Source organism: Tyto alba, unplaced genomic scaffold, assembly GCF_018691265.1.
Source record: "Tyto alba isolate M040663 unplaced genomic scaffold, T.alba_DEE_v4.0 Super-Scaffold_18, whole genome shotgun sequence".
In the NCBI taxonomy this organism is placed as follows: Eukaryota; Metazoa; Chordata; class Aves; order Strigiformes; family Tytonidae; genus Tyto; species Tyto alba.
In genome coordinates, this window is record NW_024881280.1 from 10,614,004 (window position 1) to 10,637,457 (window position 23,454).

Genomic DNA, 23,454 nt, shown 5'->3' on the forward strand with positions numbered 1-23,454 from the left:
TTTCACGAACAGCAACAAATGCATTTTTATCCCTTTCCTGTAAGTTGGCATTATTATCCCCACTTTACAGATCAAAGAGCTAGCACCTGCTTTTCCAATACGCTTAGCAAAGACTTTCTTTTCAAGGAAGCACATCTCCCCAGGAATTCACTCATGATTGTGAACGCTTCCGCAAATCAAACCCTGGGCACTCTGGAGTGAGGCTCGCGGTTTGTGCGACGCTTCAGGGCAGCATGCACGGGCACTGCTAATGGAAGAAGCCGATCTGCCTACTCCACACCCTGCCTGGTCCTGCCCCTGCGCGGCCCCAACCTTTGTGCTGCACAGATGTCCGTGGGACTCTGCGGGCAGCTGACTCAGAGGACTGCTTTAGAAACTAACCCAGCAGGAAAAATGCCACTAGCTTGCAGCCAGATGAGTTTCCTGATCCAGTTTAGCGTGTGGCCTCATAAATGCTTGTCTTGGTGCAAGAGAGGACACGATGCAGGAGCAGCCAGCCAGGAGGGCAGGTAGGTAAGATTCCTTTGCTCAATGGTAGTGTCAGCTTACTCTGGACGAAAGTGTTTGTTGAACTTCAGCACGAGGGACACAAACACATTAGTTTTGTTCAAGGACTAGACTTACAGAGAAAGACAGCTGGAATAGAACATGGTAAGAGTGGAAAGGACACACTACCAGCTCAGCTGCCCTTTTACCTGGAGACTACTGAACTCTGTCCAACTCTTCCTTTCTTAACTGCCTATTTCCCTTGAGTCCTCCTTCTCTGTGCTTCTCTGGGACTGTTCTTCACTAATGGACTTGCACATTGAGTTCACATGTAACATCTAAACTGACATTCATCTTCATAGCTTTCCCGAGCACCTTATATCTAGAGGAGGAGGTCCATTTTATTCTGTAAATGAGCATACTATTTAAGACAAGTCAGCTGGAAGGAGGAAATGTGTTTTGGTTCTTGCTCGAAGGGTTGTTTCCATCTTTTATGAAGAGCACATTCTGGATGATATTCAGAAACAGTCCAAAGAAAGGACTGACTTTTATGTTCTTTCCCTGGCACCAGAAATTCTGTCTTCCTTTCTAGGAGATGGCAAAATTTCAGCAGAAGCCATGGAGAACATTCCCTCCAAGAACAGTTCACAACAGCATGCTTACAGCGTGTGCCTGGGAAGTGGGAGATGTAGCTGGAGATTCATCTAGTCCAGAGAGAAACAAAACCCCAATGTCCCGTATTCAGGGCAAGTTTTGTCCAGGTAGAAAAGACCAGCACCCCTTCTGCAGGCAATGTCTCAAAATGAATGAGTAATTTCTTCTTTCTACTTGCAATAAGCATTTATCTTCAGCAAAGAATTCCAGGCTCTGAATATTAAGGAACAGAGGTATCTCCTAGTCTTATCATGGACTTTAATAGTAGAGTCATTTAAAAAGAGTGGAAAATGAATATCCTTAGCAATGTCTAGTAAGTTTGAGCAGAATCCTTAAACAAACTTGAATGATTCATTCTAAAGAAAATATAAAATAAAAAGCCTTCAGATACATTTCATTTTTGTATGTCCATAATTCAAGGTGACTATTTTCTAAACCATTTTATACACAATTAGCCTGAAATATGGTTTTCTAGCTCTCAGTTTTCTGAGCAAAATATAAAATGACACAGTTATTAACCTTTGGGAAACCTCTCCTACACACAACAGAATTAAATTCTACATAAAACTGAATAGCATTGGGAGAAATTCCAAATGACTTACCACTCATTTGTTTGATGGATAGTTGGGCTAGCTATCGCTTTTTGCGGAGCTGCCAATCACTGGGAGTTCTGGGATATATTCCGAGAACTCTCTTAGAATCACAAATTGCAGTTGCAGGCTTCCGTGGCTTAAATTGTTATGGAAGAAACAATTTGCAGAGAAGGAGATGGTACTGTTACCAAGAGTGGGTAATGTTGTGATATCAGTGGCTTTGACTTTTCAGCAGAGTAAGTTGCTTCTTCTAATATGACATTTAAAGAGATGTTATCAGTTTGGAAATCTGTTCTGTCTGAGGATTTCTGTCCTGATGTTGAAACTCCAACTGAGATCACCATAACAGATAGAGAGGGGGAAATTGTTATATCAGTTTGTTTACTCTGCATTTGGCAACTCTCTGAATACTCAGTTTCATTCTTTCCATAGCAAAGGGTGTTAGTCATTCTGTTGTTCATCTGAGGATTTCATATAGCAGGAGGAAGAGGGAAAAACACTGTGATTCTTGAAATCCAAAAACTGACAAAAAGATTCTGGAGCATGGCTAAAATGTGAAATTATTTTCCACACTTTTTTGAAAGAGCTAAGCCACCTATGGTTACTATGCATATTATAAAAGTATATTTATACTCACAGAGTCCATTAAAGCAAGTTATGCTAAGTAGCTATATTATTCAGCTGCTCATGGCTCATCCTAGATTGCCATGGGTCACCAGATTTTTCTGTAGGTCTCAGGCTTTAGTCTCACCTTTTCTGTTGGGGAAAAGACCTTTTCATCTTGTGTCCACTCTGCCAACAAAAAGATGTGGGGAAGGGGGGGAAATTAGAATTTCCTCTCTCCCAATATCCATTCCATAGGGTTTCCACAAACTGGGTGACTTTGCTCCAGCCACCACCCTTGCATCCTTGGGTTCCAGTTGGCCTTCCTGCCTTCACAGGGTCTGAAAATCTTATTGCAGGATTTAGAAAGCTACCTGGAAGAGACTCATAAATTAAGATCTTGTAAAATCACTTCGTGCAGTCCAAAACTCAGTATTCACTTTCCTCTTCTCTTGAAGTCATCTTTCAGATATTTTGCCAAAGAAGCCTCCACTGAAAAAAGAGCACATTAGAACTGCAATTGCAATTCAATTTACAACTGCAATTGGAATTCAATTTAGGAGCAAGTAGGAAATTGAAGTAATCTTTAAAGGACAAGTGCAGGGATCTGTAAAGGAAAAGGGCCAGGTATATACACAGCACTTTTTTCCCTTTTGCAGTTTATATTTCATATGAAATACATGAAAGAGGAAAAATAGCAGTTTTGTCTTGTGCCATAGAATTTCTTCACCATACGAGTCTTCAACATGCTGTGAGGTTACAAATATGTGTTGCAAGCTTTTTATTAATTAGTTATTTTGTAATAACACCTATGTTAACCTCTACCTATAGCCATCAAAATTGCAGAAAATAAGGAGTTATTTAAAGTAAATCAATGAGCATGTAAGAATGATGTATTACTTTTCAGTAATATAAGTGCACCAATATAGATTTATTTTTGCTGCTAAGGAAGAAATCAGAAGGGTCCAGCCTAGCCCAGAGCTCCTCCAGGTCTGCTGAATCATGGAAGCTTTGAAAGTATTCTATGGCCTGAAAACAATATTCTCTAGAGAGATCCTCTTGCTACTTTATAAACCTTTTCTTCTCAGGGGTCGAATATGCAGTCTTGCCTATTTGTCCTTGTTCAAGTTTCACGGAAGTTTCACAAGCAGAAACAATAAATATTTTTTTGTTTTATTGTACATTGTGGTCTCAGAGTACAGAAATCTGGTTTCTTGATACAAATGTTCATTCACTGATGAATGGTTTTTAAATTAGCTCATACAATCACACAAAAATTATTTACAGGAGGAAGACCAAGTGTATTTGCGTAAACCTTAGCTAGATGTGGCTACAGAGCTTGTGGAGTATAAATACCAGGCTTTGAGAGGCTGAGATACTGACAACATTTTAAGACTATCAAATCCTGGTGGTATTAGAACCTCAGAAAAAAAATTAGACAGGAGCTTGTAAAATGGGGCCTCTGGCAATTATCTGGAGGAAGGAGCTGAGAAAAAAAATTTCCCGGAGACCTTGTTATAAGAAAAAAAATCTTCTGCAATTGTCAGGGGACTAATGAACTATATATCAGAATGCCAGCTAAAGCCCTGATGCCAAAATGTGCATTTCATTTTGGTGAAAGCAGGGAAGAAACGTATCTCCATCTTTTCCATTTTCAAAACTGGAAAGCAATGGATTTTAAGAGAAGTTTTTTAAACAGAAGAAAATGCTAGCTTTAATCTTCATTCAAGAAAAGCTATAAGCCTTACATAATGCCTTACAAAGCCTATTCAGAAATTAATGGGGCTCTTGTACCTGTATGTATATATTCCCCTCAATTAAAACTTGGAGGAAGAGTTCATGATATTCTTAGCAGTTCTTGTCTGGAGCAGCTGCCACACTTGTACTTCAGGCTGTTGTCATAACTGTAGAATTCTCTGTCCCAGTTTCTGGTGAATAATTCCTTATGTTTCTTTCTCAGGTTTCTGAAAGCCCTCCTGGGATTAAAATCTAAGACCGTATGTTTTAATGGACAATTTAGTGACATCATTGCACCCGCCCCATCTCCAGACTCACTTTACATTTCCCCTCACTTTGAATAGCCTGAAACACCTAATATTTTCAGCACTGGCTTTATAGGCGTTTTGAGTTTCAACAAAATATTATCCTTCTTTTCCAAATTTCAAGCTTTTGTGTTTTAAAAAAACCCCAGTATTTCACATGCCATTTATAGAAGAATAATATATGTTATTTCAGTTCAGTGTCCTTTAAGTCACCTAATGACACAGATGGGTCTGCTGATCTGTTTATGAGGCACATGGATTGCAGGACTTCCTGTCTTGACATGTTCCTTACAAGTTTTACAATTTTTGCCTTTTTCCCCCCACTATTTCAATTTTATATGGTTCATTTCTGTACTGGGCATAGACAAAGAGCTTCCATTCTCACCCTGCTAAGCAGATATTTCAGTTAAATTTGGAGAGGTTGCTCTTCTATGTTGTGTGGTGGAGTTAATTTATTTTCTCTAAAAAAAAAAATAACCTAGTTGAATCACAGTATCTATGACTCATTAATCTGAGACATCTGTTGATAACCCCTGAAGTCACTGTATTTCAACACTGCAACAATTCATAACCCTTGCACGAAATGAACAGGGAACATTAATGGATTAGTAACTTTTATATTCTTGTCTCCTGTGATCTCTAGACTCAATAGAAGTGTAAGTGTATTGTAAAAATGAGGTAAGCATTAGTTGTCTAGACATCCTGTATGTGGCCATTCTCTGTGGTAGTTGCCTAGGTTAGTCATTAGAAAAGCTTTACTTAAACAGATTAAAGTTCCTTGTAAGTGGTGATGTTGGCAATGCCCTCCAAATTGAAGGCGATGGTTATAAATGCAGCAGGGCATTTTTCCTAGTTTGTATTTATTGCCTAAATACTTAAATGGCCTTTACTGCAATTGCACTTTCAAAATTACAAGAAATTAGTTTTGTGTACAAATACTTTTTGTCCCCTTTTCTAATTTGCTTTCCCTTCTTTATTTCTTATCTTTATGTCCTCTTCATTATAATTTATTGACAAATAGCATAAAAATTCATTATTTTTCTACTGAGTCACTACTTGAAAATTTGCATATATTAATAATTTTAAGCCTCAATGAAACAAATATAACAATTACGTAAGGAACAAATAACACTACATGTATTTTTGCAAGTGATCAAATAGTTTATGATTGTACCTGATCACTGTAACTGAAAATGTACATGCAGTAATTTTGTAGGTTTTTCTTGCTGCAAATCCTCCAGCATTCTTTTTCTTCTATCTTTATTGCTTCTAAGAAATGGGGGGACAAATGTTGTTCAGTGAAATCCATCACCAATATAAAATTTGGTTGATTGGGGTTTTTGAGATTTATGCTGGTTTAATAGAAATCAGACTCCTCTAACATCAGAGAAACACATTTGGTTAGAAGAAAGATATGGTTGCTGGTGGAGGATTCTTTTCAGTCTGCTTTTAGATAGGTCCCTGCTGTCCTTTTAAAAATGTAAACACACAATTAGTGCAAGCACAGAGAGTAAAACATTCCTGACATTATCTTCCAGGTGAGAGCTTTACCTCTGTAGTACTGCGTTCCGTGTGGGTATTAAACTTCCCATAACACCTCTGACTGTTTTCAGTATCTGCACTAATGTCTTTGTCTCAAATTTCCTCTCTTACATTGTATAATATTGGTTCCCTATCAGGCTATACCCTTCGTTTTGCAAGTGGCTGTATTGATCTAGGCCTTTTTGTGTCAATATGCACATCCTGTCACAGCTTAGTGCACATGGCAGCTCACTTCAGCAGAAGTCACTACTCATCTGAGTCCTGGCAGGGATGGGATCAGGTTTGTACAGTGCTTTGTGGCTCTTGGCACACCTTTACCAGTTACAGTAATTTCTTATTGACAGGAGAAGGATTTCTAGGGAATGTGGTAAAACTATACGATACAAGTAACCTTGCAGTTGAACCAACCCAGAAACCAGTCTTGACTCTGTCAGAATATTCTGTATAAACTATATGTAAAACTTTAGGGTTTAGTGCTTGCCAGTCACTCCAACATCAAAGCCCAGGACCAGGCAAGAACAAGACACTCTATCTGCTATTTTTTAAGACTATTATTATCTTCTACGGCTGGTAGTTTGAAAAATCACGTTCAAAAAAAAAAATCAAATATTGTCATTAACTGTACTTTATGGATCGGCCTCATGGTCTGCGGATAGCATTCCGCGCAGCTACTGCAAAATTCAGTTTCAGTTATTTGATTTTAAGAATGCTACCTGAAGAGCAGCTACTTTGTAGCTACTTCTGTTGGCTGATCAAATATGGGTTCTCGTGATAGGATATCATCTCCCATCTCTTTCCCCAGAGTACAGACACGTGCTTAACTTTAATCATGAACAGTCCCACAGAATTTAATATTTGTCCTACAACTCATGCACTCAGGGTTCAAGTCACTATATGCAGCTGAAATGGGAAGGCTCATCTTAAGGATTGCTGAAAGACACATGTGAAGGAGCAGCAATTTGTATAATAATTTACTTGAACAGACAAAAAAAGCAAACCAAAACCACTTACAAACAAGGTAAACCAAGTAATGCTTACTCTAGGTGATCTTTAGAGGTCTAAGAGCATTACAAGCAGGAATCAGCCTCTTTTCCAATAGACACCATCACAGCAGACTTTTTGCTAGGTGGCCTGGTTGATTGTGTAATCTCCTCTACAGATCCTCTCAATGCTGCTTTAGCAATCAGCTAGCTGCAGGCACTTACCATGAAGGGCCATGTTAAATCACTTGTCTTCCCTGATGAGCCTGGCTTCCCACCACTCTGAAACTCAGTCTCCCCAACATCCTGCCTTCCTGCCTGGCAACCCAAAATACTGCTGATGTGACACTAGGTGAGCCAATATTTGCTCATTCTGTTTAATGTTTTTTCTGCTATCATACTCCTAAAAACACAGATGTAGCCAAAAGGATCTCATAGTTGGATTTATGGGGCCTGATTGTTGCTTACACAAAGATGCTTCGTTGGCTCTGACAGCCTGAAAAGTGGGAATAAATGACATTACCAGAGTGCTGTAAAAGGGGCAGTTCAGTGTTTATAAGGAATCATGTCCATAATGTGCATCTGATGCCATGGCTTAAAACAATATGGGAAAGCAGGAAAGGGAGCAGTGGGATTTGAAAATTTTGTGAAACGTAATCAGACAAAAAAAAAATCTTTGAAGCGAGAAGCAAGACTAGCAGGTGGCCAATTATCACAATAAAAGATGTCGACAAGCAAATATCAAAGTAGTAAACCTTAATAAACAGGGTTTTGAAACAGTATATTACAACCTGGTGACAGTAAAATTTATCCAGCGATTATTCATTTGGCATCTTTGTCATGTACTATGCCACCAGCAAATGAGATATTCTGTCACATCAAGTTGGATTAACAGAAATCCCCTTCGTCTTGAAGAAAACCCTCTTGTGGGCATTACATTCTGAAGAGTGGAGCCATTGGCCACAGAGGATTGTTATAAACTATTGGAACAGGCATCTGTGTAATGTATTAGTGGAGGCTTTAAACATATCTCAGCAGGTTCTCTAGAGGAGATAGTATTTCATTTCCTGTGCTGTTTGAATCTTCACAACTAGTGCGAGTGAAAATCCCTCATTAGATGTTTATGCAGGGCATCTTTAAAATCTTCCTCAGCGTCATGCATTTCAGCAACAACTGAAGTACACAAGCACCTCTTTGCTATGTGCTCCGTATTACGAACTTTAGCCATGGGTATGAAGTTACATGGCTGTTAGCTAGCTGGGAGCCCTGGTACGGAGCCCACCGTCACATAAAGATTTGAGAGTAGTGTCTGGGCTCCTCGTTCTTCTACAAAGATGGAGCCCCGTTTACCACAATCTCCACACCTGGCCTTGCTGTAGACTACTTTACAGTATACTGTCCTTTGTCATACTACAGGAACCGCAACAGAAATAGGAAACTGGAGCTCTTTGTTCAGAAACAGTCTTGCTCTCATTGCAGCGTACAGGAAGGAGGCAGGAATGAATGTTTGCCAGTAGCTCAGTTTATTCCACAACACATCTGAAATGCTCTCCTATATCAATACCACTGAGTGAATTACTGTTGTGAAATCAGCTTTGTGCCAATTCTTTCTGCATACCTGCTTAATTCCCTTGAAACCTCTGCAGCTCAGTTCTACCTATTGTACCACTGAGCATTTCTTTTACAGCAGACAGTCCCATTGATTTTCTTAGGACATCTCCTGGGATCAAACCCTCCCTGGTTTAAGTAAGAATGGCAGACGCTGTCTCTAAACATCTGCTGGCTGCTGGAATGGCTCTCTGATTACAAGCAAGCAATGCCAATGAATGTAAAATTACTTATCAGACAAAAAAAAAATATTTGAAGAGAGTTACAGTAGTGTTGAGGGAAGGATGGGAAGGCATTTTGGAGAGATCACAAAGACAACATTGTCAAAAATTGATTTGGCTTATTCAAAGCACTAAGATGTGATTGTGAGGAATTGTAAGATTTCAATTCCCCTATTCAGCTTACAGTTTCTTTAGATTCTAATTACCACAGTTTAGAAGAAAAGAAAGCAACTAACAGAGAAAAAATGACCTTTTACGGAATCTTAGCACTTAAATCCAGTAAGGTTTGAGAGCATTATTATAAGGGTTTGTTATATAAAATAATATTACTAGTATTTTATATTAAGCAATTAGGAGAAAATTCTCTTAATTGTGTCAACGGATGTCATCACTGAACCACCTATGACCTACAGGGCCACTTGTGATCTCGGGAAGATGTGTGTTTTCAACTGAAGAAATATTACACTCTTATTACAAAACCACAACATGTCCTTGGACTTTGTGCTGAAGGTTTTGAAATGCATGATTTAACCAGCCTTGTCACCCCATCGACGTGCAGAGGATGTGAAGCCCCTCACAAAGGGATCGGATGAAACCCAGTGGTGCTGCAGGCTGGCGTTACCTGGTTTTTGCTGCAGCAGGTTCCTAGTGTCCCCGCAGGCTGCTTTGCATGTCTCCAGGGGAGTAGAGACAGTAGTGATGGATCACTCAGCTGGTTGCTTCCCGTACAATGTAAGAAGGTCTTACAAAAAGCGACACGGAAACTCAATTGGTTCATCCAGCAGCGAGGGAAACGGTTTTCCCACAGAACCACCAAGAAAAGGAGCAAGGGAGAGCAAAGAGAAGCTGATTTCCCACTGCAGACCTGGCCCAGCGTGGGTGATTTGCACTGAGCTCATCCACTCTGGTTCTCACAGGGCTGTGCACTAACCAGAGCTGGTGTAAAACACAGCAGGGATGCTGTCAGGAGCACAGCATGCACAAGCCAGTCCTTTTCTTCACCCCCTGCCCGGGAGGGGCAGGAAAATGGGGACGGTTGCAAGAATTGGCTGTACAAGTTCGCCGCTGTGCCCTGAGGATGCTATCACAGCGATTTTGTAGGTGGTTTCTCCCATCTGTGTGTTCAAACAAGTGCCCCTAAAAGGACGGGAATGAGAGGAGCAATCTGACCCACAGTATTGACCTTGCGGCCTTTTCATCAGCCCAGGGCTTTGTTGCCACATAGAGGTGTTTTTTCACCCTAACGCCCAGCCAGAGTAAAGGCTCCTTCAATGCCTGGCGGGATCCCGGCCCGCAGTTGTCGCACACCAAAGGGCTCCTCAGCCCTCGCGCCACAGGACGGAGATTTCAAAGGGTATTAAAGTGTAGTTTGCCCCCTCGCATACAGAGGAACTAGCTCGTCAACAAGTACTTGCAAAGACATGCTAACCTCTGGCCAGAAGGCAATTTTATTGCCATTCGAGATGAGGCTTTTTCCCCCACTGTGTGTTATGTGACTGGATTACTGCCTCTGTTGTGGCGTCTGCAAAGTTTGGTATTTTCCCCAATAAGAAGGACCGACAGTTCTGGAGACTTCACCTCTAAACCCCTCCAACACTTCAAACACCAACCACATACCCATATCAGCATAATGAAAATGGCCTCTCTCATTGTATTAACATTTGAAATTCACATCCAGATTCTATGGCTTCAACACATCTTGAGTTATAATGTGTAACATAATAGGCTAACATGTACTGCCCTGTCTTTCCTTTGATAAAACAACAACAAAAAAGTTAAAGAATACCTGATTGAATCAGGCGTGAGCTTCCCACAGGAGAAAATTAAACAGCATCCTGGTAGTCCTGTGAAAGAAGATGCATCAGTTACCATTGCAATGATTTAATCATGCAACATTGGAAAAAGGATCAGCAGCATGTATGCCACAGCTATATTAACAGAAAACCCAAAGCTTAGAAATACAAGATTTTTGGTTAAACGAAGAAGAATTCACCTTTCCCTTTCTGTATGATCTTAGAGATTTCTTTTTGACAAGAGAGTTTTATCTTTTTTTGGTAATAGAAGTTGATGAGGTACAAGAAGTTAAAAGGAAAATCTCACTGTTTCCATTCCTTCAGCAAAGCCCTGCATTAACTAAGAAATCAGCCTGTTACTTCTCCTTCTCCTATCATCCGTTTGCAGAAGTTCATTACTTAATTCCCATTCATATCACCTCTGTGGAGAATAACAGGCTGATGACATTTCAGTTAATCATAATCTTCTCCTTCTGTGACAACCTGCCAGCAGCCTTTTTGAAAATAAACTTGCAGAATGAAATTTTTAAAAAGGATTTTTTTCTCACCCTCATGGAGATGGGAAAACTGACAAGACGAATACGTGAGAATATTTCACAAATGAAAAAAAAAAATCTTCTGGATTTATTACATTTCCCTCTCAACATTTTATGTGCTATTTCATTGCCTGACAAATTGTTATTGACATAACTTTACATTTTTGCCTATATCCCCTTTAGAGTATAGGACCCCTATTGCCTCTGTAATGCTCTTACTGGCAAGAAGCATACCTTAAGTTTCCATGGACTGACTTGATTATCAGGCAGCTATAGAAGTGCAAATAAAATCATGCCTTTGTGTGTGTGTGTACGTAGAGAAAAGTCCTGTGTAGGGTAAGAAAACAGGAAACTTTAACATCTCAAGCCAATACTGCTAGCCAGCAGACTAATCAATATGGCCACTTTAAGCCAGTTAATATATCAATAAAGGAACGGGAAATGGAAGAGTGAATTGGAAAGAACATGGGGAGGGTTCGCTGGCAACAATGAGCTTGCAGAAGCCATCACCAGCAGTTGAACTTAGGTCACGTCAGGTGTAAGACTTGGGTGGAGGCCACTGAAACCCAAGGAAATACTGTAAGCTGGAGGCAAAACCACAAGCAGGCATCACTGACAAACAAAGAAAAGTCAAAGGCAGACTCATCTACAGTGACAGCTTTTGTGAAATCTCAATCAAAGCTGCAAAAATGTCAGCACCATTTGTTCATGGCAACAAAAGACAGGCTATTTCCAGGTAGATCAACATCCTGTCTTGTAAACAGCTGCAATGTCATCAAGAAGAAGAAATTCAGGTTTCTACCAGCAACTGCATACTGCCAGCTTAAAGTCAGCAAGAGTATCCATGAGTAGGCAAAGTGAACAGCTCTTTCATTAACACAGTTATTTAAACTATGGTGTCTGAGCAAAAAGTGCTTGGCTCCTTCCTGAAGTCCAGTCTGTGGTTGATCTTTACAAAGGTAAAAACCACACCTCTGGAGGCAGGCTAATTTTTAAGGGAAGCTCTCCCCAAAGGGATGGTAACATACTCAGTGGTAATTCAAACTCATTGCGTCTCTTATAGATCTAGTCAACGTCCAACTCCAAAAGCTCCCATGAGCGTACAAATAAAATTGAGACTGGCTACTGCAACAGAAGTAGGTGGGGAGAGAGATGGGTTAAGTGGGAGGGGGCATCGCAGTACAGAGGCAGGAGAGACCACATCAATCCAGAAGCCACTGCAGAATCTGTCCCTGCCTTCTCCCAGAAGTGCCTGGCAAGGCAGCACCTCCTGCCTCCACAGGGCTGGTGGGCAACGCCAAAGAGTCCTGACTGAGCTTTCGTGTCTGTACAGTCTCAGATGCATGGCAGCAGTACCCTCACCCAGAGAAGCAGCAGACCTCTGTCATCAAAGCAGAGCCAGCTGTTTATTATGTAGGACAATAAGAACCAATAAGGAAAATGGTACCTATTCCCGTGGTCTTGGACCAATTAGGCTGAGAAACAGTGAAAGAAAGAAGGGCAGTTGTTGCATAACGGGTAGAAAGACACGTATGCCAGCTTATCTCTGATGCTGGTGCAGTGCCACATCACAGCTAAAGATTCCAGGGACTGAGATCCTGAGCTCTTTGTAGTAATTCCACTCCTGGAGGCCCTGCAGATGCACTTACAGCAATATTAGGAAATGCAACAGAGTTGTGAGGAAATTCACTGTAGCCTTTCTCTAAGGGACAATTTCCATACAAAGACCCAACCACTCTGGTCTCCTGGTCCTGCAGCATGCACCGTAGTACCCAAAGGTCTTGTAGTGCTGACTGCAGAAAAATTCAGTCTTCTACACTACAGTGAAGGAATACCTGGTCGTTGCTAACACATAGTTACAGATAGTAACTGTTTAACTGATGGATGGCTGTTATACCACAGATTTTATATGTCTCATTGCTGGGGGTCAACTGCACTTATCAGTAGATAGGTAATTCCTTTGGGCACATTGCTTAGTACCTTTTCTGTATGAGAAAAGCTTTCTAATTGGGTCTTTTGGAGAGACACAGCTGATCAAACCGAAAGTGGGTTTTGGTGAGGGAAGGAACGTGCAAGAAAACAAGGTTATGTAGGTCCACAGATAACCTCTTCTAATGTCTATTTTTTCCCTCCAGTGTTTAGTTAATATAAGAAGATACTGTAAGTTAGGGGAACTACTTATTTAGCCTCAATGGCAGGGCAAACATACACAGTACCAGCTCCATTAAGGTCGCTGTACTATCAAATGCATAAAAAGGTCAATTTGCATTAATTGCAAGGGTAATCAGTTATTTGGGCATATCTCCTTTGCGACATTCCTTACTTCTAAGGAGGGGGAAAAAAAAGAAAAAATAGAAAAGTCAAAGACAGTTGCTTTACAAAAGCTTAGGCACTATTAGCATTGATATGTATTTCTTCTGGAGAACTTGCATTCCAGCTCCTGCAGTGGGTAGGAAATTCACACCCACTGCACACCCCCAAGGTCTATCTGACTTCTTCACACAATGTGCAGTATAATCACTGTACTTCCACTACAGAAGGTGGCCAACCACGTGATTGGTAACCATAGCAGCTGCAATAACCAAAAAAAATTCCAGTGCTGAATGTATGCACAAGTCTGTTGCTTTAGCATCACTTTATTTGCCATGAACAGCATCAATGGGTATGCCTCAAAATGTCGCAGTGTTTGATGAGGAAAGAGATGCGCTATTCATCACCACATGGAAAACAGCATGTCTCATGCAGAGTCTCTTGACTTCTGTAACGTCTAGAGATATTTTTCTGGAGCTGTAATCTCAGGCATTCAAGCTAGGATTTCTATTTCTTGTATGGGAAAGATTGGTCCTGGAGATATTCCATGTTGGAATCGCTGGTCTTTTTCCTGTCATGTGCTGAGTGTTGCCTGCCAGGGACTGAGAAGTAATGACACGCAATAACATCCGATTCTTTCCCAGTAAAAATGCCAAAACTCAGTATCACAATACCACTAGCTCTCTCAATGCTATTAACTCTTTCAGACAGAATCCGTGAACTTTCCACAGGTAGTCTACGTGGGTAGAAAATGTCTCCCTTTCCTCTCCCTGATGGTCTCTTTCCAGCTGATCGGAACCCTGGGAGAACTTCACCCCTTGGAGAAGGCTGCAGCAGGATGGGGCTCTCCTCCTAGACCATCCCACCTTATGGGATCTACCTCTCCAAGGACCTACAGACCCTTGTTGACCTGATACACGCATCAGTGTGCCTGCTTCTCTCTCCATTACTGGGGTGAGGACATCATGGATATGAAAGCACACCAGTGCTATAGAGCAAAGTGAAGGAGGAAGCAGAGTAAAGGCAAGAGCAAAATGAAGCCAAGTAGCGTCACTGCAGGCAGTGCAGCGGGGAGCTAAGGCTGTTGTAGATATTTTGACAGAATATCCTCTTAGTTTTGGTAACAAATTTACTACCATGGACATTTAGAAGCCGGTTAATACTGTGGTGCTGGTATACCATCCACTATCAAAAGCATTCAGTTCCCAACAGTATGTCACACTTGGACGTAATCCAAAGCCAGTGATAGTCTAAGACCTGTGAATTATAAAGCTAATCCCTGCATGCTTATTTATATTAGAAAGCTCACATTTCAACCCAAAGACTGAAAGCAAGATATACCTCAACATGCAACAAATTACAGATGACTCATGAAATCGGAGTTGAAGTCTTCTGGACTCCAGCACAAAAAGGTACTGCCTAAGCAGCTGCTTGGCTAGAGATTTCCTTTCTCCTACATTTCTTTGAAAAGCAGTGCCCTTAACAATATCAGGAGCCTCAGAAAATTCAGTCTTGTTATTTTCAATATATTTTGTTTAAACAGAGGAAACACAGCAAGTATGGATTACTTCACAAGTAATCTAAAACAAAATTTAATGCTGCAAATATGGTCTTGGCAGAAATCCAGAGTGCTCAGGTAACACCTTTACAGGACAGACTTGGTTTGCTTTCTTATAAAAAGACAGGGGAGACACGTAAGGATATTTGGCCAACACAGAGAACAGCTGATCCACACGCCTCCAGAAATAAAAGCATGAGTTACTACAGTTTTGGTCAAGGTGCTATAGCTATTAGTTGTGATAAATATTAATCTTTGCAGACTAGCACAGAAAAAGCTTACCAGTCACACCCTCTGCTTTGATTTGAAGAATCCTCCACCAGTGTGAGACATAACTTGCTCTCAGGAGACCAAGACAGAAGCGCTCAGGAGAACATAAGGACAATAGCTGCCTCCTTCCTTCACAAGGACAGAGGAAGGGCAGGCTCCCTGCAAACCTCCTTCCCTGTTAAGCAGAACATTGCAGACAACAGTGAACCAGAAATAGCAATCCAGAAGAAGCTACTGGAAGAGCCCAACACTCAGGTTCCACAGGCACCTCATTATTTAACCCCCTTCCTGGAGTGATCAGCTGAGGAGTGGTTACACCTGTGGCTCATACTGGGAGCTCCCTCAGAGCCTCACCTGAGCAACTCATGAATTTCAAACTTTTCAAAAGATCTCTGTTTTAGGCAGAGTACTAGACGTGCCACAGCCTATCTAGTTTGTTAAAGCAGTTGGGGTGATGACAACTCATGCTGCTATGGATAAAAAATACATTTTATTGTTAACATATATTTTTCATTATTTCCATAGCATAATAATGGAACTGTAAATACCAGTGTTTTTATATGACTACAATTAACTATAGACAAACAAAAGATTGCTTACCTTAACTTATTACATGTTTCCATGACTTTCTTGTGTAAGTGCTTCTGTTCTCACAGAACAACAGTCTCTCAGTCAGTTTTTAATTTTGGGGAAACAATTAACCTAGAATACCATCTTTTCTAAGAAATCTAGCCAAACCCAAGGTCTTTATTAAAATTAGATTTCCAGTCAAGAGAATTATAATTATGTCTCTTCTACCCAGACATTTTCTATTAAGGCATGACTCCCTTTATTCTGCTGTCTTCCACACAGAGCAATAATTATTGGGACAATAAAAAAAAAATAGGTAGCTTTAAGTTTTGCTTTTTATTGAAAAAGTTTATTACTATACTGATACCTCTTCAAGAGGAAACTTACCTTGTAAAATTTCAGAGATTTAAAATATTTGTCAGTATAAGTGGTGTCACTACACAGTTTGCATGTAGTTAGACAAAGTTGGTAACAGATGTGCTTACGTCAGCTCTGATAACATTCATAAATTCATCTAACAAGAGACTTCATAATGTCTGCAAAATGATATTCAAAAGTAATTACTTCCCTTGCAGTATTCAGTCTGTCTCGCTGTTGAATATAATCTCCACATATTAGTATATTACACATTTGGAGAGGAATTAGTGAAGTAATTGCAAGTACAGTGAGGAGTGATCATAATTCATCTTACACTACAGCCTTGCTTTAAAAGCCTGGATTTTAAAAGAACTAGCCAAAAAAAGATAACCTACATGTTAAAAAATGTGCGAGAGATTCAGATATTTTATCATTTGGTCGGTTATGAATAATGAGTAGGTTTTCTATTTGTAACACAGTATACACAGCTATGGGAAATTATGGCACCATGCCTTCCTTTAATTTGATGTTGCTGGGAAAGGCTGTGGAAGTTGGCTTAGCATCGATTTTTTAACACTCCAAAGATTCAATAGATACAGATGCACTTTTTAGAAAAGCCGCGGGAAATGCCTGACTCTTCATGTGCTTGCTGCCATTGCGAGAGGAAGCCGCGACAGCACAAAGCGGAGGAGCACCGCACCTGGCAACGAGTGCGGAAGATCGGAGCCTCCCTCAGACGCTGTGGTCACTAAGCTGCTCTTTTACCTGCGTATGTCTCTTCCCACACATGCTCCGTAACACGGTGTAGCAGGCTGTTAAGGATGAAGAGCAGTGGAAGCAATGCTTGCCCTTTCATTTGTAATCAGGATAAACCATTTGTAACTGTAACCCGCCTGGCGATGCAGTGACTCACACGGATCGTTCTGTTGCGTTTGACTCAACCACCACGTAAGACAAGCAGGCTGGAGCCCCTTTCTTTGAAGGGGAGAACAGGGTGCGGAAACAAAACTCTCATTGTCCAAGCACATAGCAACAACCAGCCTAAACTCTCCTGCGATGCCTGTTCAGTACAGCTCCTCACGAGCAGGCTGTGGAGGCTTCCATGACCTTGGCAGGATTGCAGAGGTTGCCCGTTCGTTTAAATAAAGCACCACCTGGGAATGGGGAGTGAGAGGAAGCTTTACAACGGCTGTAAAAGCATCGTAGCCTGTATAAAACATTTAATAAGATTTCAGATGTCTTTTTTTTTTTTTGATTTATGAACCCTTAGGAAAAAAAATCAAAAATTTCTGGTTTAGCTCTGGCTCCAGTTCCCACATATGAAGGTTAGAAAGTTGAATTCTCCTCAGCATTCTCCCCCACCCCTTCTTCTTGCATTGCAGGAAGATTTGCACATTGTTAATATTATTTTTATCACATTTTTCCTTGTTCCCATTTTAAAATCATTTTTTGCTACACAGAAAATATTTTACAAGCTGACCAGACTAAGCTGTAGTCCTCGTTCCCAGACCATTACTCTCATTACCCTAATACCATTCCCTTCGCCTAGAGCAATGAGGAGGGTAGAGCTGGCGGTCAAGCAGAGGTTCCTAGAGGCTTTCTTCATCTCTCAGCTGTGCAGGATGGTTTAGAGGCCCTGAGGGCAGTACGTGCAGCCGCCTTCCTTGGGGCTGCTCCAAGAAGGAGCAGTACAGTCCCCCCCATCCCTGTTGCTGCACGCCAGCAAGAAAGGAGGATGAGCAGGAAGCTGAATAACCTCTCCCGAGCCAGGGAGAGGCTCAACGACCACCTCTCCAACAGCGGGATGTTTAACCACAGCCCCAGCTGGCCTTGCTGTGGGTGGGGTGTAGAGCTCAGAAAATTTAAGGTGTCTTCTTCCTAGTCTCTGTGTTCACATACAGAAAGGCAGGATGGAGCCCACAGAAGGACTCAACTCTGTTTTCACTGTACAAGGACATAACACACTGGCCTGGGTTTCTCAGTAGGCAAATATTTGCTTGGTGGGCTGTCTCCAAAGCTGCGTCCAGCAGCCAGGCTAGACTGCTTCCTGCAGCCCCAGAGCTCCGCTCCTCCCCTCGCCCATCTCTCCTCTCACACAACGAGCCAGGGAGTATTTAAACATCCACACAGAACCTCATGTTTGAGATTTCATCCAAAATACACCCTCCTACCACCCACTCAGAGGAAACTCATTTTATTTGTCTAACAGGAACAAAGGGCCGAGCAAGTTAACTCTGCCAAGCTTACAGCCAGGAATCCAGACTTTCACATCCCATTTATAACACCCGAACCCACCCATTTGGCTAATCCTTACACAATCATGGTAAATCATCCTGTGTCAGAGGCATCTCAGGAGCCATTACTTCAACCAACTTCAAAAAAAAAAAGGAAAGAAGGAAAAACAGCCAGTGAAGAGAGGCAGACCCCCCTTTCCTTCCTTGCATTCTGAAAAGGTGTATTCCAGCAGGTGCAGGAGATGTATAGAGTAGGATTGATAAACACACGCCCTCTCTATATTACTAATTACATAGCCAACGCATTCCAATTTAAGGAATAAAAATAATAAAGGGATGTCTTTTGTGCTGTTAACTCAGAAAAAAAAAAAAATCCTTTCGGAGATGTGTGAAAGAAAATGCCAGGCAAACTAGAGTTTAAGTCAGACATAACAGTCACATGTGCACTGTAATGCCATTTAAATAATTATCCTGAAGTTGGCAAACCAGTATATCCCTGAGATTTCAAGCCCAGTGTGAGAATCATTGCAATGGAGGAAGAACTGTGGAGAGCAGCTTTGAGGGGGCTGGCGGGCCTGCCATCAGCACGCTGCCCGCTGCTCCGTGGGTAGCTGTCCTCACTCAGATCACTAAATCTCCCCATAGAAAGACTGAGTAAAAATACTGCCAGTTCATCTATCTATTTAGACACTGCGCCTACAAGTATCCCCAAACTCTGTTAATCTCCTGAACTTTTAAGAACGGGTAACACTCACACACACATCGGTTGATGTAGGCAGCTCAGTGCTCACACTAGGGCTCTCTAGAGTAATGGCTTCCAATTGCAAAGGGAAAAACATGTACTTCCAGACCGGGTGATTTATTGCAGATTAACAAAAAAATTAAAGAATGGAGAGAGAAGTAAAATACAAATCTGGACAGGAATGACCAGTGCCTCCATCTTGAATCAGCTCGCAGCCCCGTTGCTCCACAGACAGGCACACAGGCTTTTTATTTCAAGGCTGCTACACAGAGAGCATACTCCATTCCCACACAAAGATGACTAAGGCCTTGACTGTTCAATTTACCAAGCCCCTCAAATAGTCCTAAGTAAATACACTGCTTTCCAGAATCCCCTCAAGGTCAAGAATTTCACAAAGCTTCCCTCGTTGGCCTACTGCTAGCTGATTTCCTTCCAGAAGAAAGCTTGTAGCCACTCCAATAATTTTTTATCCAGCTGATCCTAAAACTTCAAAGAAGTAACTAATATTTATGCGTTCCTGGGATCAGTTCCCTGACTAGTACATTTTAGCTATGATTTTTCCATGTGTACAGTATTTTAAATGCACAGAAATTGTTTACAGCAGTAAAGATGGGTGATAAGAAGAGACTTTGCAAACATGCTACAACTGACAGTCTTTTCCGGCCTTCTTCTTTTGTTTGGGTGAGTGGATGGGTGACAAATATTAAGGAAAAATAAAATAGCTTGCAGGTTTTTCAGCCGCTGAAGTCCATGCTGTTACAGCTACTCTGCTACCAGCACTTGCTGTGTTAGCCTGTGCTGTGCCTGCACTTCCAACGGCACTCCTGCTATGCCCTTTCTTTAATCACTTTGCTCTTTGCAGCAAATTGGTTTCAAATCCACATCTTTCAATTGTACACACAAAAATGTGAGACTAGTTCTCATTCCTGAACCGCTGATTGCTTCCAGCTCCCTGCCCATCTGCTTGGCTTCTGGCCCAAGTAGGTTAAAGCACAGCCTGTGCCTGCCGGTCCTTTCTTTATCCCCAGATGCACCACAGCTATAAGATTCTGCTGTAGTAATGATCCCTTTTTTGTCACCAGACAGGTTTGCAAACACGTCGGGTCACAGGGGACCCCGGGTTCAAAGCTGGGAAGCAGATCCTCATGAAGAAAGCCTCCCGGCATCACATTCCCACCACAGGATGGATGCTAGCATGGAAGCCTGAATTTAAAGCCAACCTGAACTTTCCTGGTGTTTAGGGATGCTTGCAGATGGGATTTTGGCATAGTCCATCAGGGAGACAGGATGCATTTTCTTACAAAGAAGAAAACATCCTGAGAGCCTAATCAGCAGGAGCACAAGGTTGTCTTAAAATTTATGGTAAATTCATTTTGGTGCTGGAAAAAATACACAAACTCAACTCTCCTGAAGGAAAATATCTGTTAGGATTGCACATTTAGTTCTTACGCTCTCTCCCATGGGAGGAAATGCGGTGTTTCTTTTTTCCCCTCATCCTGAGGATATCTTCATTATGTTCTACTAAGAGCTCAGCATTACATGATGACGTTGCTAATGAATGCCTCTAGGCTTCAAAGGGCAGAGTCTCAAGAGCTCTGTGATTAAATATAATAATTTGCAGTTCTGCAGTACCTTCCATCTGAACATCTCAACTGTTTGTAACATATTCCTGTGAATTAAGCTCACTCTCTCACAAGCAAGATATGTCTGATAAATACCAAATACCTTGGTAGCAAGGACACTTTCCCAAGAGGTCAGAGTCAGAGTTTTGAGCGCTTCTGACTGGGGTGAGCATTGACCCCAGGAGCCCCATATTCTGGGAAGGTCTCCTCCTCAGCAGTGTGTGCTGATAGGGGAAAGGAGATACCCCACATCGCCTTCTGGCAGTTTGGAAAAGAAAAGGGTAACCTCTTCTCAACTCTTCAAGAGAAGTCTGTACACAATAGATCCCAAACATATGAATATGCCTCCTGGAAGACTCCCAGGGGGGCTGGATTTAAGGCTTATGTGTCCTTGGCATTTCCCAGATGGTTCATGGCTAGTTCATCAAAAGCTGAATACAGGAAGCTCCATCCTATGGTTTGTTTGAATCCCATTAGAAACTAAATTTAACTCTGTCCTTGTATTGTATTTAGGACACTGATGCCCAACACAGGGCTCTAGATTTTATGCAGTCCATTTGATATCATCCTCCATGCTTAAATAACTCAAGAAACGTTACAGAATGGCCTGACAAGGCATGTTTTTTCTTTCTTTCTTTTTTCTTCTGTTCCAATCACTGCTTCTCCACTGTTCCAAATGTGATTATTGGCAAAATATTTCCAGATGAGAATGAACACACTTCTATTCTATTTAATGTGACAAGTAAAAGCTGATATGTTAAAAAAAAAAAAAAAAAAAAAAAAAAAAAGTAATCTTTGATTATTCTAGCTGTCTTTGTTTCAGGAGGCAAAACTGAGAATAAGTTTAGAACTCACATCCTAGAAGTAGTAGTATGAAATGCCGCTATACCATTAGACTGAAGGTTTCACTCCCAAATGTCTTAATTAAAAATTTAAAGCCCTCTACATCAAGTAGACTTCTCATGCAAGTTTTTGTTAGTATGATGTTTTTAGTAGCAGTGAGGTCATGTGTCAAGTGGATGGATGTTCAAGTTGCCAAGTTAAGATCCCTGTTTGTTCAGAGTTTTAACTGTTCTAGTTTTGGCTGTTTTGAACAGGAAATCCCACTGATCTGCAGGTTGTGGAAAAGCCCAGAGAAGCAGAATCACACTAATTAGTGGGTTAGCTTTAATTAACAGTGTGGTGTTAATACACTGAATCAATAAAATGGACATGACTCTTGAAGGCTTTTTCTGCATTCTTTCTAGTACCATTGATATATGCTAGAGGCAAAATAACAAAATTTCTTTCAACAAGATGGGAAGAGAAACACATGGTCGAGGCAGGGCAGCTGCCAGAGGGGGAGGTCTGAGATACGTCCACATCCAGGCAGCTGGAGGAAAATACATTCACCCAGCCAATGAGAAAGACTGTCCAAAGGTCAGGGGGTAGCTAAGCAACAGAAATGAAAAAATCTCCATCACTTCCAGCTGGAAATAAAGCAAAAAAAAAAATATATTCCTGGGATTTAATGGCAGTATTGTCCAGTGGGTAGGCAGCAAAGCTATGGGAGCAGGCAGTGCCAGCTTTACTCTGTTTGCACAGTTGCTATGTGACATTAGGCAAATGAACTATTTTGTGCCTCGGTTTCCCCACCTAAAAATGTATATGGTATGCCTCAATGCATGTGATACCTTACCACCATAGCAGGCTGGGAAGTCTCCATTTCTACACTGCTTTAAGACCCTCAGGTACAAGAAGCTGCAGAAGTTAAGACTAATATAGTTATTTTCTGTTTATTTCTAATAGGTAGACACACAGTAGGAACCATTTTGACATGTGTTAGTGTAGGTGGGAATGACTCATTTGGCTGCACTGGAAGCTAGCTGCTGTAGACTGGCTGCTGCTACAGTCCTAAATAAATCCCATAAAACAGATCTTGAAAAATACAGTGAATCTTGCTGCTCTGTTACTAATTAACTTAATATGTTTAACATGTGTACATACAAGCATGTCTTAACTTATACACATGTGAACATACAGACACTCCCTATATTGTATCCATTCTTTAAATTACTTGTATAATGAACAACTAATGTCAAAGAGGGACCCAATGTTTATTTCCCTACTGTACTTACGAATATCATAAGACGACCTAGAAAATACCATACAGATATTTCCTGAACATCGCCTACGTGCTTTTTAAGAGACCTGCTATATCGAAAGGGGGTTTTAGCAATGAATGTATTGTAACAGTGTGGACAAAAATGTAAAAGTGACAAAACTAAGGCTCAGACTAAGACCAGGAAAGCTAACGAATTAAGATCAGAATTTAATTCCCAGTTCCATCAGGGATTCTCTGGCTTCCCAAGGAAGACAGCAGGGCTACAAACCACTGCTGGGACAGGTCCCAGCTGGGGTGAGCTCCTGCGAATGGCGGTACCCAGCAAAAAGATCCTGCCAGCTGCTCCTCAGGGCATCTCCTCTTCCTTACCTCTGCACAGTGTTCATGTGTACACCGTGCAAAGTAGCTATCCACTACTTTCCAGCTTAATTTGTATCCTCAGACCTGACTCTTTGTCTTTAGGGTAGGGATGCATCTTCACCTCTAGGGTAGAGGGTGCCAACTGTCTTCTCAGGCAAAGATGGGCAAGTACTGAGCTGTAGTCACCATTTCTTTCCATGACAATAGGGATGTGCGTCACAATTTCAAAAAAATGGATGTAAGCTACCCACAACATTTCCTTCTGGCCT

At 41.3% G+C, this 23,454-nt stretch overlaps 1 long non-coding RNA gene across 1 annotated transcript in view; it reads left to right on the forward strand.

Annotated features, from left to right (window-relative positions):
- Window positions 1-460: 460 nt before the first annotated feature.
- The window catches only part of LOC116959569, a 51,220-nt gene continuing 28,226 nt past the window's right edge, over window positions 461-23,454 (forward strand). Inside the window, exon 1 of the long non-coding RNA XR_004405944.2 lies at window positions 461-509. This is a non-coding gene — a long non-coding RNA (uncharacterized LOC116959569). The remainder of the gene's footprint in view (window positions 510-23,454) is intronic.